The 12,663-nt window shown below is 49.5% G+C and overlaps 1 long non-coding RNA gene across 1 annotated transcript; it reads right to left on the bottom strand.

The window, feature by feature from the left end:
- Window positions 1-2,017: 2,017 nt before the first annotated feature.
- Window positions 2,018-6,339, bottom strand: LOC135421239 (uncharacterized). The gene is made up of 3 exons (XR_010433936.1): window positions 6,225-6,339; window positions 4,099-4,163; window positions 2,018-3,081 (listed from the first exon to the last, which is right to left on the bottom strand). It is a non-coding gene; the product is annotated as an uncharacterized LOC135421239 (long non-coding RNA).
- Window positions 6,340-12,663: the final 6,324 nt, after the last annotated feature.

The raw sequence follows: 12,663 nt of genomic DNA, 5'->3' as shown, positions 1-12,663 counted from the left end.
GGGAGGGGGGATGCCACCTGTCCTTAACAAAGTAAATGTGTAAGAAGAGTTACTGGCTTTTATTAAACCAGTGGGTGCAGCAGGGGGAGCATGGGGAAGCAGCTGAGCTCAGGTCATGCACACCCTCCTGCTTGTTTGCGTGAGGCTGCTGCACTCCCATGAGGCAGGCAGGATCCAGCCTGTCCCTGTGGGGCCACAGCAGTGCCAGCCCCCCTCCATGCACTGGTGCCTTAGCTCACATGTGGGTGCTGCTCTCTCAGACCCACCAGCTCCCCTGCCCCAGCTGGAGAGGAGAGCTGGAGCCCTGAGCGAGGGTAAGCAGTGTGGGGACTGTTTGGAATGCGTGTGGGTCTCTGATGCTTTGCTCCTGGGCTGAGGGAAGTCACCCCTCGCAGGGTGTGTTTGCTGTAGCCTCGTGTACACCCCCACAAGCAGGCCCTGGAGACCCCGCGCTGGAGAAGCTGCTGGCATCAGCATTCAGGGCTGGTGTGGAACAGAGGAACGAGGGGGATGGGAAGCTGCAGCCACACTCATGCAGGGCAGAAGCATGTGGTGCAAAGTCAACACTGTGTGGAAAGGGAACTGAAAACTTCCCAGCTTCCCCATCCTCTCCTCAGCATATCCAGGCCCAAAACACGATATGGCGCTCTCTTTCCCCCCAACAAGTGCCATCCTCATTAATTTTCAATTAGCCTAGTGTTTTGTGCAAATTTTCTTGCTGTTATAAACTCTGAGCTCCAGGTTCACTCATTGACTATGTAACACCATGGTTTTTCCCACTTGTCATTCCTCCCAGCACTGATCTGCCCTGAGGAGGTCTGGACACCTTCCTCAGAAGACCCAAAACCTGAGAGAAGCTGCAGAGAAAGAAGGCAACAGGAGTTAAGAAAGGGGGAGCAGATGCTCCAGTTGGAGCAGCCCCCATGTTGTCACTGCCTCCAGTTTGGGCAGCAAAAAGGCTTTGGTCACAAGCAGCAGAACAGTGGAAACACAAAAAGTCCGTCTCTGGTGCCAAGGTGGTTGTTTTTCCCTGTGCAGCAAGCGTGTGATTATTTTTTAATTTATAGTTTTTGCATGTTTGGTAGTAAAACCTGTTAGAAACAGAGCATTTTTCTTCTGGAAGTCACAGAGGATTTTGCTATGTTGCATCACCATCGAACCAGAGAACTTCTCCTTTCCTTGCACTGGTCACTCACCCAGTGATGGGACTCATCTGCTGAGTCCCAGCTCTACTCCAGCACAGAAGGAAAACCTCAGTTTCTGCTCTGAAACAACGCTGCCTCCAAAGAACACACTATCTTGAGTGGCTGGCGCAGTGTCACAAGAATTACAGTTCCCCTCGCCTCAGAGCAACTGCAGTGCCCATCCCATGGAGGCTTTTACACCTGCTGGGTTTGCCCCCTACTTCAGAGCAGGGACATGGGACATGAATTCCCAGAGAAATTTATCCCACTCTAATTTGTTCTTGTAAGAGAGAAAAAGGTTAACTTTCTTCCCCTTCCCCCCAGCCATCTAGAAGGAACCAGGGGGTGGAGGGGAGAGTTATCCAAAAAGCAGAGGGACAAATTCTACTGAAAGCAAAAGCTGGAAATGCACAAGAAAACAAAAATGAAGGAAATAAACAAACACTTGGCCAGCTGTGGTGCAGAGGAGGTTAGGTCTGTTGAAACCTTGAGATCTGGGTGACAGCAGGTTTGGGGCTGACAGAGTTGTCTGCTACATTAAGGATCCACAAAGCAAAGCCTGAAATCATAGACCTTGTTCTCTTTTGAAGCTGACCTCAGTGATAAAGATCAGGGTGATATCTGTGAGTCATGAGTAGAGTAGGTGCTGGAGAAAGACCATGGGAGTGTGAGTCATAAGGAGTAGGACTGTCTTTGTCCAGAAGTGCACGAGCTATTCAAAAAGCAAAACACAATTTGCTTAGGCAATGATACAAATTCATGGGTCTCAGCTTCGTATGAACTCCAGCTTCTTCAAAATATTTACTAAGAAATACTTGCAACAAAAAGCCCAAAAAGCTTAGTATTCAAGTTTATTAACATTCTCAAATATTGCAAATTTTGCTGGTGGTACTGTCCTAAAACAAGTCAGTAGGGTCTTGGGAATTTTTATTCATTTCTGAGTTTTCCATGTCAAATGCTTTCAGAGAGTTTGATTTGTCAAACTGGGCTGGACACTGCCCCCACTCTGACATATCTGAAGCTGCAGATCTGATATGCCACAAGCCAGTCATTAAAAACACTTACCAATTGTGACATCTTCAAGTGGGATGATTTAGAGGGAATTACTTTCATTAGACAGCAGAAACAGGCAACCTTGCTGCAAGGGCTGACTAGGAATGACCATCCAAAGACAAGGAGTCTTCTCCAAACAGCAAGGCTGCAGGGAGAAGCAATGGACTTTATGGTCCAATTTAAAACAGATTGAGCAAACATGCATTTTCACTGGCTGATGGGCCAGAGATAAGTTAATCAGCAGCCTCATTAGTTTGTACTCTGAATGAAAAAAGATTCCTACATGTGCAAAGAAAAGAGTTTGTATTATGGGTAATACTGCCTGTACCCATGATGTTGTGATTATGCTTGCCAGAATCCTTGTTAACTGAGCAGGATGATTCATTAGCAGCTGGCTAGTTAATGCTGTGTAGAAGAGCAGAGCACTGTCTTTGGAAGCAAAGAACAAGGACCCTGGGCCCAATTCTCTGCCTTTGCAGTGCAGAGAAGCTGCACCACCACCACTTCTGCACAGATGTACTGTTGGGAGGGATACCCCGGTAGACACTTCCAAAATTGGGGTTGAAGGGAAACGTGGCAGCACAGGTGTTCTGTAACAGTGGGACGGGCTGTTCAGTACCTCGGTGGGTTTCTGGAGAGGTGCAGAGCCTGGAGAGGAGGACTCGTGCCAGAGCAGGAGGAAGAGGCTGGACCCTTGGCTGCGCCGTGTTGCTCAGCAATGCCTCACTTGGGGTATTTGACAAACTGACACTCTGCACACTGAGTGTCGGACTCAGCTTGTCAAATACACGCAGTGCCACACTGCAGCTCCCAGGGGGTCACAGTGTCTTCGCTGGATGCCAAACTGGGGGCACAGAGAGAGAAAAGAAGCAAAAGAAGAGCTGATGTTAACTTCAGAGGCTTTTTCCAGTTAGCAAAAAACATCATTGACCCTCCCATATTTCCGCCTCCTATACTCTTCTTTCAGTGAGAGAGAACCACATCAGCAAACACTGCCTTCTGCTGAGGAAAGGGAAAGGTTTTTTTCATGTGAAAGCACAAAATAAAAACCAGTAATGTCCAACACATATTCTCCAAACCCAAAAGAGAGTGGAATAAGGTTTAAGAGCAAGGTAGCAACTACAGCTTTAAAGATAAAATCAGTTTCTTTGCAATTCTTGCATTCCCCCTGTCTCTACCTTCACCTTGGGCGGGATGTAGATAGTGACCAGTTCTTTGTTCTGGCTCCTCCTTCCAAATGGAATTCAGCCATGATAGATAAAAGTATATTGCAATGGATAAAAGGAGCATGTATATTTCATGAACATAAGAAAACAGTGTTAATAAGCTGATTTAAGATCAGCCTACCAGAGTATAAGTGACCCTGTCATCCCCAAAAGGACCCTTAGCTATACCCAAGTGTGGGGAGGCCACCCAAGAAAGACTGAGCAGGCTCTTCAGCAGGTATCAGTGACCAGACTACCCTCAGCTTCAGTGCTGATGTCTAACAGGGGCAGAGCTGGCCTTGGAGGGGGAAGAAGAAAAGAAGACAGCACTGCTCCTGCAATTGCAGCTTAAAATAATCCCCCGTGTAGCTTTCTGAAGGGAAAACCAGCCACTTGAAATGTTGCTATGAGGGACAGATAAGGGGAGGGTACACAGTGGAGATAATTCTATCAGCAGATGGGAATGGAACTTGCTACTCTACCCATAGAGATCATATCTAATCTGAATCAGTTTGTCATTGAAGAGGTTCTGGTTTCAAGCTGAAGAGGGTATTTCCAAGTAAAAGCTCAGAGTTATAAAACTGAACAATCTACAGTATACTCTAGGGGGAAACAGAAAGAGTTTTTCTTCCTGCATTCTTCAGTCAGTCTCTTACCGAAGTTAGAAAAAGTCCCCTCCAGGCTGCACATTTTCACGCAGGGCTGTCAGACTGCTCTGCAACTTGTGATGAAAATAAATGAAAAGTAAAATTATTGGATAGATTCGATGCTAAACCTAGTAACAGCATGCATCAAAGTGTGGCTGGGTGGTTTTCACATACTGAGTAGAGGAGCCCCAGCATGCAGGCTGCAGCCATTTCAAGGCATGCGTTTATTATACAGGATTTGAACTTGAATCAAGGTTATCTCCATTTTCCACCCAGTGAAACCCAAATCAGAGCCTGAATTGAAAGCAAGAATACCCTGTGGGCAACAGGGTCTGCTGAACCCCTGGCCAGCTGAAACCTTGGGGTGTGCTTCTCCTAGGAGCTGGTAGCCTTCATCCTAACAGAGTCAAACAATGCTTTGCTCGTGGCAGGTTTCCACTGCATGGTGTCCTGCTCCATATAGGACCTTCCTATGCCCCCAGCCCTGCAGCAGACACTGCAGGGAGCTTTGCCAGACACATATTGGAATATTTGGCTCAGTAAGGTCAATCTCATCTATTTGCTCCAAAAAGTGAAAAACATAATTCAGCACTTTTCGTCCCACAGAGATATGCCTCCTTCTAACAAATAAACTTGCACTTTTGTAACTCGTACCTTGACACCTACCCCAGCCCTCCTGCTGCTGGTGGCTGCCCTGGCACTGCTGACCCCTTGGTGAGCTCTCCTGGCTTCGATGATCCCACAGCACTGGTGGCTCCCCCAGCACCATTGACCCCCAACTGCACAGCCCTGCACCCAGCTCCCGGAGCAGCCAAGTGCTCCCTCCCCTCTGCCCCGCACCACAAGGAATGCCAACACCATGTGAGTGCCCTCACTCCGCGTGGTCTCCAGAGGCACATGGCTCCCGTTTGTGGAGCCATCCCCCTCCCTCCCCAGTTCTGTGAAAGTTTTCCTGAAGTGTCCAGGAGCAACTGTCCCTTCGGGAGGGCCAGGAAACAGAGCAGCCCTGCTGGGCACTTCTCTGGGAGCAGCTGGACCCACTCCAGAAGCAGACAAGCTCCTGAGGCTTGGGACTTTCCAGAGGCAGATCCAGACTCCAGGCCTCGGCTGGCTGTCAGGAGCAGAGGCACTGGCTGTGGTCCCAGCTGCCCTGCACTGGGGGCACAGGGCACATTGCACACCCAAGGGGCTGCTGTTCCAACAGCCAGTGAACATGGCAGCAAGAGGCCTCTGGGTTTCAGGGACAGTTGTGGGAATGTCTTGCAAGGCCAGGAATCAGAAACATTGCAACCAGCACTTCATGGTTCACATCAAAGGGCCACCAGCCACACACGCTCCCACAGCCCCTCCACTCACCTGAGCCCTGTGGCCCCCGCCCAAGCACCCTGGACTCTGCCCCCAAGGCTGCTCATGCCACAGACACCCAAGGAGGGGAAGAGGGGTGTGTGGTAAGCATTTGTCTGCTGTACCGAAGCCACTGGGACAGTGAGAAATGAAGCTGAAGAGCATGCTTGCACCTGGCTGGAACAGGATCTCTCCCTGGTTACACCCACCTCCATCCTGCACCTTCCTCTGCTCCTTTGTGCGCTGCCTCATCTATGACTAATTTAGATCAAAATCTCCCACTGCCAGCAGCTCACAGGCAGCATGTGTGTGTGAGAGCTGGGAGAGCATGCACACATGCACCCTGGTACCCAGTAGGGCTACATCACTGCTAATTGCAATTCATCCTCATCAAGGAATTGCCGTCCAGAGCACAGCGCTCCCTGGCTGGGACCAGCGGCATTCCATCCCTGAGCCTGCCCTACCCAAAGCACACCCAGCCAAACACCACTGCATCCCTGAAAGGAGGCACCAAAAAGCTCTTCTTGCTCAGGTAGACACACACCCAGCACTGAAGGGAGGCAGCTCAACCCGAGTGGATTCAGACCCCCTGAAGCTCGAGGTGTAACATGGGGTGGCAGGGAAGCTTTCTGCATCGCCAGGAAAATGGACACCCCATGGGTTTCTGTGTCCCAACACCCGTGGCCCTCAGGGACCCCCTGACAGAGAAACAGGAGGTCACCCCTGAAGGACAGATCCTCCCCTGTCCCCAGCCACCCCTTCCGTGGGCAGGACAGGGAGCTGGCACCTACCATAGTGGGCCATCCCGACCCTCAGTGGGCAGGCACCGGGGGTCGTGCAGGAGCGCAGTGGGGACACAGCCCAGGCACACAGCTTGGTTTTGAAGGGGCTGCTCCTCCTTCAAGAGGAAGCTGCGAATGGGGAAGATAAGGCTGAGGTTAGATAACAGGAAATGTCTGGATGTGAGTGACAACACATCCAGGTTGTGAAAGCAGCCCTCCCCATCCTGCCGCGGGGTACGAGGCTCACAGAGGAGCCGGGTGGGAGGTGCTGCAGGAGGACGAGCACCTCAGCCTTTGCCCTGTGCAGCCATGACGCCTCAGCGGGCTCGGGGGGCCAGCAGCCACCCCAGCCAGAGGCAGCATAGGGCAGGTCACTGGGGAAGCTGTGAGGAGCCACACCAGCTGTCCCAAGTCCGGCCACCTCAGGCCACCCATCCCACAGTGGTCAGGCCCTGCTGCCCTGGCTGCTGAGGAGCCATGCAGAGGGCTGGGAAAGCAGGAATGGCCAGAAGGGCTCTGTCGGGAGACAGGCTCATGCCTGTGCTGTGCACAGAGGAGTGGATCTCTTACCCTTCTGTCTGAGGGGCAGGGAAGCAGAGCTCTGCTTGCAAGGATGGGATTATGCCTCAAGCATTGCAGACAGTTTTGCTCCAAAAGCTTCCCTGCAAGGCTCACCTCCCTTTTGAAGTCACAGGTGTGGATGGTCATGCCTCTGTTCCCTGGCACATGCATGGGCAGACAGGCTTTGCTTTCCCAGTGCCTGACCAAGGAGCCAGCACTGGTCCTGTGTCCCTGCCGGTCCTTCCACACACCCATTGGCCAAGGTCCCCATCCCTGTCTCTGGAGTAGCTCGGCATCCAGAGTGCCTGCACAGAAAAGTAAACGCAGTGTTCAGTTTAGAGTCGTAACCAAAGCAAGTCCCGTTGTTTCTTCTCTCCTGTCTCCCCTTGGACAGCCCACAGTATGAGGTGTTCTCAAGTAGCACCCAACATCTCAGTGTTGTTTTCATCCAGCCTGCCCGGGAGCCCAACTGGCCAGCACAGCTCTGGGAACAGAGGCAAGCAAGCTGCCTGTGCCAGGCCAGCAGCACAGCTAGCCATGCAAGGGCCAAACTGATTCAAGCAAACACAGGAATTTTAGAGAGACATTCCTCATCTCTCTAGGCCAGTATGGTACACAGTATATTTTGTAAGGCCAGGACTCATTAAAAATATATCACTCTGCACTATCCTAAGCCATCAGATGTTTGCCATCAGCTAGCCATGCAGTGTGATGGGCACTTGTGAATACTTCTTGTAGGATTGGTTTTTCCACTCCGAGCACTCAGCAGCTGCCCTTCCATTCCAGCTTTGCCTCCCTGCTGCTGTCTGGCTCTGCAGCCAAAACCCGCGGGGACCCCCCAGTGCTGACAGCCGGGGCCTGCCCTAGTCCAGCAACTTCAGTTACATTATCAGCATGCCAGGGCTGCAACCACAGACTTTATGTTCCTGCAGCTCTGTCCAAACCCCCAATCTGGAAAACACTTACTTATGCCTCCGAGTAACTGTGCCCGCTGAGCTCCCCCGGAGCACTCTCGAGGTGCTCCCAAGCCTGCATGCAGACACAGTGCGATCAGCCATCTGCTAACAGTCAAACCCATCTCCGGTGCCTGAGGGAGACTTAGATAATGAGGAATACAGTTACTATCCAGTTCCTCTTTCATCTGCCCGTGTTTTAAAATATACTATAAAAGAGGAATAGAAAGGTCTGGATGGTTTTGCTTTGTTTTTACTTTGGTTTTTATTGGAGGAAAGAAGTAGGTCTGCTCATGTAGTCTGTATTTTTTTATGTATGCCAGCACAAGCTTCAGTCCATGAAGGCCTTCTAGCCAACATGCCACCAGAAACCTGAGATTCATCAGCTGGGGCAGTGGGAGATGAAGCATCCTCTCCCAGCCAGGACATCCCACTGTGCCCACACCTGACTGTGGCCCAGTCCTGTGGACCCACAGTGATGTCCAAGGTGGATGTATCATAGTGAAGCTGATTTCCTCTCCTCTTTGCAGATGTCACCACCCCACTCTGTGCAAGAGCCTTGAAATTGCACTCCACTTTTCCTAATGAAGCAAGTGTTTTCAGTGCACTTGCAGACACAGCTCTGCAACTTGCTCTGGCAAGAGGAAGAAGGAGGTAGAGAAGCTGTAAGGGGTCACAGACTGCAATCAAATACTGTCTCAGAGGCTTCTGCATACTGTTCCCCGAACCATGAAATTGCTTTGGAAAACAACTTGAAAAATAGTGGCTAAAATGAGTCACATAGTCCATTTGATTAACATGCATCAAATTCTCTCATACCGTAGTTTCAAAATCTTGTACTTTTTACCTCCCATGAAGTAAGGCACAAAAGATTAACAGGTTTGTACTGGACACAGAAAAACTGCTACTCTGTGCAGATCAATCTGTGCAGACATGGAACAAAGAAGGACATGGAACTGTTGGAGCAAGACCAGAGCAGGGCCACAAAGTTGATAAGAGGACTGGAGCACCTCCCCTACAAAGACAGGCTGAGAAAGTTTGGGCTCTTCATCCTGGAGAAGAGAAGGTTGCATGGAGACCTCATAGCACCTTCCAGTATCTGAAGGGGATACAGGGAAGCTAGAGAGGCATTCTTCACCAGGAACTGTAGTGATAGGACAAGGGTTATAGGTACTGAAAGAGAGGAAATTTAGGCTGCATATTAGGAAGAAATTCTTTACTGTGAGGGTGCTAACAGAACAAGTTGTCCAGGGAGGTTGTGGATGCCCCAACTCTGGATGTGTTCAAGGCCAGGTTGAATAAGGCCTTGAACAATCTGGGCTAGTGGAAGGTGTCCCTGCCCTGGCAGGAGGATTTGGGACTAGGTGATCTTTTAGGTCCCCTCCAACACATAACATTCTATAATTCTATGATCCAAACCAGCTTAGCCAAGGCCAGGTGATCGCGGAGTCTGGCCCTTGGGCAGCATGCCTTCACAGGAGATTTCACCCTGGGACAACTCCTTGCACAAATACATCCGAAGCCAATGTACTCCTCTTGACAAAGGAATTAAAGCTGTATGCTACCCAGTCAGGCCCAACTCCAATCATCAGTGACTGTCTTCCATTTCAGTTTACTCGGTCAATCCAGTTCTACTGTCATGTAGCATCCAGAATCTAGGCCGTCAGTTTTGAAGCCACAATATGGAGGGATGGAAAGACAAATTATTCATACATCAACTTCAAAAATACCAAACCACTCTCCTGAAGTTTCTCCTCCCAGGTGAAGAACACCATTATTTACTCCTGCACGGCTAACTGTTCAAATTATTGTCCTCCATCCTTAGGTCTTGGAGAGCTTTCAGATTAAATCTCAGAGAGCCAGTTGCTACCAGAGTTTCTCCTGAGCTGTCTGAACAGCAGTCACTGTCTTGCCCTGCAGCACGGTATTAACAACCCGGGCTCTAACAAAGCCAGCAGCCAGCTCTAACACTGCCCTTGGCAGTTTATCCAGATATGACTGAGCTCTGACACTTCTCAGCTTTACAGGTCCTGCTTGGGCGAAGCTGAGGGATCCAAGTATGAGCCCAGCATGAATGCACACAGGGGGAAAACAATACAAAGAAGGGCGTTCACATGAGTGACCACAGCAGAGTGAGAAGAGGAGGAAAGGGGAAACCAGGAGCAGCCCTGAACTGCCACTGCAGCACCTCCCAGTGCCTCTGGAAGCTCTCATGGTGCTGGATTCTCCAAGGAGCAGGATGGGATGAGCATTGTCACAGTTCCTTCCCTCCAGAAGATGGCTGATGAAGCCACAGCTTAGCTCTAGGCACTAAAACAACCTGCAACAATGCAGGAAAAAATGATAACTATTCCTTGAAGGCTAAGCTATGCATGATGGAGGAACTCACTGGGGAGATCCTCTCACCACCCTGGCCTTTAGCCCCTGCAGGTGGACACTGGGCAGGGATCTCTTCCATCAGCGAGGTTAGAGACATTTCATCCCCACCATGAGCCTGCCTCTGGGCACAAGACTTCACCACTGGACTGCTACCTGCCAGGTCTGTCAGCAAAACGCACTCAGCTGAACCCTGCCTCACTGGCCAACCTGGGATTTGAGTTGTGTGAACACTTTGTTCTCATTTCCATTCTTTACCTCATTCAGAAAAGAAAAAAACAAATCAACACACCACATGGACCTGCCGCTTTTGCTGTCAGTGCCATCCTCCCTTCCTGCCCCCTTTTCAGATGGGTACACAGCAGCAACAGTCAGAGGCTGGGCTCCAGCAAACAGAGCTGTTCTGTTCATGGCTGATTATGCATTTGTCACTTTTATTTTAGACCTCTGGTTAAGGAAAAAGAAGAGAGAGAGACAGAGGAAAAAAAAAAAGACAGACACCAACCAGGAGGTTCAAGGCTGTTTTTCAGATGGACAGTGAGAGATAAGAAAACCCCACTAACTGTCACAGCCACTGAATGACCCCAAAGACATCCTGTACAGCACCCACTATTAATAATAGCATATGGGGAACAGTAGTAGTGTTGATACTGTAATCCTAAAGAAGCAGCAAAATAGCACCAGCCAAAGGTCAAGCAGCTTCAGGGAACTTAGATTTCTTCTTTTCTAATTTTGATGAGTACATCTAGATTTTTATATGAATGGAGGAAAACCAGACTTGCTTTTTTTCCCGAAGTCTGCCATCCCTTTTCAGTTGAGACCAGTTCTCTGTTCACAGGTGCTGAGTAAGTAACATTGCCTAGGAGTTTTGTCTCTAAATAAGGTTGTATTGCAGTCACCTGTCTCCTTAATTCCGGCAGATCATTGAAAAATAAAGCCATATTTTCCCATATTTTCTCCCATCAAGGACTATCTTTTCTCTTGCAGTAATCTTGTTACATGGCTAGACAAAGATTTATCTCTAAGCAGGTAAATCTTACTTGGGGTGTGAAAGATTGACAGACTTTATCTATTAAAGAAATCAAGAGCCATGGAGTTGCTTTATTCACTGCTGGTATCAATACAGTTACTCCACACCCATTATCCCTGAGAGCAGAATCCAACCCTGGATTCGTACATTTTTTTTTAACGTTAAAAAAATTTAACAAGCATTTAAGTTGTCAAACAGAGGATTGTGCCAATTCTTTTTCACAGACAATGAAGGCAGAGAGCAACGGTGCTACTGATTCCCATTGCTGTCTTTTACTGAACATGCTACATTTCTTTTCTCTGCATATAACTTTCAGAAACCCTGTATTAGCCAAGTTTCTCTGCTGTCACTTTCTGGAGATCTTACCAAATGAATATCCTGGGCACAAAGCACTGCTGATCACTACATGACATAGCGGGCAAAGGCCTGTGGTGAACTCACACACTCCTGGCTCTGCAACTTCAGTCTCTGTGCTGAGCCAGGCTCTCTACTGCATGGGAATTCAGCAGGAAAAGCAGCATTGCAGTGGTGCTGCCCTCCCATTGCCCAAGGGGCCAGTGCTGTCAAAAGCAATTGGCAGTCAGGGAAGAAAACCACATAAGGCTTTTCATGCTCAGAGATACCACTTCTGAAGGTTCCTGAGTCACAGATAACTGGAAACTGGGACTGCACTAGAGAGATACCAGTTGCCCAGTTCTTCCATTCTTCCCTCAGCATCTGCTGCTGGTGATGTCCAAGTGACAGGGAGCTGGGTCAGCCAGCCCCTCGTCTGACCCTGGGCAGATGTTCTGCTCTTCGGTTAAGCCTCAGAAACAACTGCAGAAACAACATGGGACCAACAGACCAGGAACACATAAACACCAAGTCAGTGTGTTTATCATTCTTGCAATCCACAGGCAGCTGCCACAGTGTTGCAGAGAGGTGCCTTGAGCATTGGCTGCTCTCAGCCACTTTGCTTTGGCATTCTGGGAGGAGGCAGATGAGCAGTTATCACTCACCCCCCCCGTTTAGCACACAGAGGGCATTTCGACACCACTACCTCTGCTTGCAGAGTCACTGGTGAAGGGAAGTACGTGACCGCGGGGCTCTGGCTCACAGCTCTCCTGCTCTGTTGCTCAACAGCGTCAGTTGGGTTTACATCAGCCACCCTCCTCTGTGGCAATGAAGTGTTTCCCCAAGGCCATTGTAACAGAACAAAAGGGTTTGATGTACAACACACCTCTGTCTCTTGATCTGTGAGGTATCATGCTGCTGGCCCACCCTGTAACCATTGCACCAAACCTGTGCTGTTTGGACAGAGATCTTCACAGACATTGTTCCCAAAAAACATCTGCCATAGCAGGATCGCTTGCTTCATCAGACCCCTTCACAGTAACACAAGAAAAGCCCAAACAGAATTATGTGGGTTGGTACAACTGCCAGCAAGTTTGCAAAAGTGGGAGTCCTGTTTTCTGTAAGCATTGCCTTGGCTGCTGCAAGGCTTCTCACCCTTCCCAGGAGGAGAACTGTACTTTTAAAGAAGACCACA

Source organism: Pseudopipra pipra, chromosome 13 (assembly GCF_036250125.1).
Source record: "Pseudopipra pipra isolate bDixPip1 chromosome 13, bDixPip1.hap1, whole genome shotgun sequence".
In the NCBI taxonomy this organism is placed as follows: domain Eukaryota; kingdom Metazoa; phylum Chordata; class Aves; order Passeriformes; family Pipridae; genus Pseudopipra; species Pseudopipra pipra.
Note: the sequence above shows the minus strand (reverse complement) of the source record. Positions and strands in the feature narration are given on the sequence as shown.